We start from the raw sequence: 2,723 nt of genomic DNA on the forward strand, positions 1-2,723 counted from the left end.
CGCAGGGGGCGTGCGCCCCGGCTCGCCGCACCCGCCTCGCGGGAGAACTTCCTCAGAGACGGCAAGGCAGGGGCGCCACGGGCAGCCAGGCTGCGGGCCCCGCGCGCCCCGCTTACCTGGACGCGGCACTTCCAGCTTGGCCCCGCGTCCGACGCTGCCCCCGGGGCCAGCTCAGCTAGCGCACAGGCGGCAGCGCAGCCTGCGCGCCTTTTGAATGAATCGCCGGCCGGGCCGGGAGGCGCGCAGCCCCGCCCCTCGCGTCACAGCTGCCCGCCCCGCCCCCTACGTCAGAGTCCCGGCTCTCGTCCCCGAGCCCTCCGCCTGGGGCCGCGCGGGGCCTCGCTCTCCGGACGCGCCAGGCCGCTTCGGTCGCCACCTGTCGAGCCCCGCGGGAACTGCAGAGCTGCGCCGTAGCCGCGAGCGCGGCTCGGGGCGCGTCTCGGATGGGCCCCTTCAGAGCGCTACACCGCGAAAGCAGTTGCACAGTGCAGTGTAAAGAGACACGCGAGTCTTGCTGGGCTCAGTGGCTCACGCCTGTTATCCCAGCGATTCGCAAGGCTGAAGTAACAGGATCGCAGAGGTAAGAATCACGAGCCCAGTCTGGACAACTTAGCGAGATTCTGTCTCAAAATTTTACAAAGGGCAGGGGATATAGCCCAGTGGTCCCAGAGCCTCTGGATTCCATCCTCTGTACTGAATGGGGGTGGGAGAGACTGGAATCTTGGTTATTGCTTGGGTCCTGCCACCTGGAAATGAGTAGCCAGAGAGTAAAACTCCACCTTGCCTTGTCAGACGAGGCTCATCTAACTGGCGAGGAAAAAAAAAGGCCCTGTGAAGGGCGTTTACTATAAAGGAAGCCACCCGTTTGGCTTCTGCACACCCCTCTGGGCCTAGACCAAATCCCCACCCCTCTCTGCTAGGGTAGTTAATCCTTACATCCAGCAAGACAGATGACACACTCCTCTCTCTCCCTTCCACCAACTGTCCTACAGTGCCGGCCATCAGAGTGCCCAGCTGGACAGCGGCTGGAGGCATAAATCGCACAAGCCCAGGCCACTGTTCACATTGTATTCCCAGCTCTGTGACCTGTGCCCCTATCTGAAGGGGTGTGCCAGAGGTAGCAGCTCACCAGTGATTCTCCCCGCCTCAGTACCATTCCCGGAGCTCAGGTGACTCTCCCACAGCTGGAAGAGATTCAGAAAGCAGGGAAGGACTACTGCTGGGGACAGAGACCTGGCTGCAGTCAAGGTAATCACAGCCTGTGGAGGGAGGTGGAGGAGCGTAAATAAGTCTTTTGGGGACAGATGGGCTAGGGTTGGGGTTTTAGACAAACAGTCATAGAATCTGAGCCACATGAGGGACAGGAAAGGTCAGGCTCCCAGGGTCCAGGAAATTCCAGGAGAAGAACTGGACACCTGTGGGGTAGGGCGGTAGGGAAAGTTTCCATTTCCCTGGGCAGACCCAGCTTGTGGGAGAAGGGAACTCCAGGTTACTGCTGTCAGGGTCATGGTCCCCCATTGTCAGTGGGGGCAGCCAGTGGCAGTGTTGGGGATGTGGATTATTCCCGAGTCCCACATCATACTTTATGGAGGAAGCCTTAGGAGGGCCAATACTGGGGCCCAGAGAGGAGGCCAGAGCAGCCCAGGATGCCCTCTATTCCCAGAAATGTTTTCTTGGTAAGAGGACCTTTTATGTCCCATTTTCAAGTTCTGGGGTCAAACAGTGGCATTTCAGACACCACTTAATAAACCAAATGGGGTTATGCTTTTTGGTCAAGGAGCACTGGCAACTAATCCGACATCCTAAAGGAGGTCCAAGCCCATCTCTACTACCACCTGTCTGGGAGCCTTTGATCGAATCCCCCCAACATAGCTCCCCATCTGAACACTGGGGTATCAAAACTTGTTGCCTCAAGGTCATTCTAGTTCTCTGTGGGAGGAGGCTACCTGGCCACACTGGCCCCATAGAGCAGGTCACAGAGCCACAGCCTGCACACTTCCCACCCCCGCACCCCTCGGGTTATGAAGGAACCTAATTATTATTTACTGCTGGCCAGCATGGGCCACATCCTCCTCCCACTGACTCTGATTCCCAAGTCCATGCGAGAAGTGACACCCCTCCCCCAGTGCCTGGGAGCATCTGTGAGGCTATGAAAGGAGGGATCGAGGCCACGGGAGAGATTTAGGCTAGCTTCGCATGGATGGCGGGTTGCGGAGAGCCCTGTGCTCTAGAACAGAGGGCTCGGGCTTTCTAACATCCTGGCATCTCAGGTGAACTCACAAAATCTTCAGACTATCTTGTTGAACCTTACACAGTATAGCTAAGAAACAGCCCGGAGAAGGCCTCCACTGCCACACCTCACTGTAGGGGACATAAGTCCCCAGGAAATTGGGGTGAGCGATGATGGTGACCCAGAGGCAAGGGTCAAGGAGTTAGGTTACTTGTGAGGAATCTCAATGGGTGACTGCTTTGGGGGGAGTGGGGCGCCTCCTGCTGGCTGTATCAGATTCAAAATGGAAAAATAGTCCTCCCTGGTATCCATGGGCTCCAGGATCCCTACAGACACCAAAATTTGTGATACTCAAGTTCCTTATATAAAATGGCATGATTTTGCATGTAACCTATACATATGCTCCCCTAAACTTTAAATCAAGGGCCAGAGATTTAGCTCAGTGGCTCAGCGCCTGCCTGGCAAACATGAGGTCCTGAGTTTGTTTCCTGGT

The 2,723-nt window shown here is 56.8% G+C and overlaps 2 protein-coding genes across 2 annotated transcripts in view; both read right to left on the bottom strand.

Moving 5' to 3' along the window:
• Nucleotides 1-219, bottom strand: part of Relt (RELT tumor necrosis factor receptor) — a 30,486-nt gene extending 30,267 nt beyond the window's left edge. Inside the window, exon 1 of the mRNA XM_005379952.2 lies at nt 117-219. The gene's annotated coding sequence lies outside the window, so the exon portion shown is untranslated. The remainder of the gene's footprint in view (nt 1-116) is intronic.
• Arhgef17 (Rho guanine nucleotide exchange factor (GEF) 17) overlaps nt 1-2,723 on the bottom strand; it is a gene marked incomplete in the record, with an annotated part of 71,999 nt that overhangs the window by 3,847 nt on the left and 65,429 nt on the right.

Source organism: Chinchilla lanigera, unplaced genomic scaffold (genome assembly GCF_000276665.1).
Source record: "Chinchilla lanigera isolate Chin_1 unplaced genomic scaffold, ChiLan1.0 scaffold00013, whole genome shotgun sequence".
NCBI lineage: Eukaryota > Metazoa > Chordata > Mammalia > Rodentia > Chinchillidae > Chinchilla > Chinchilla lanigera.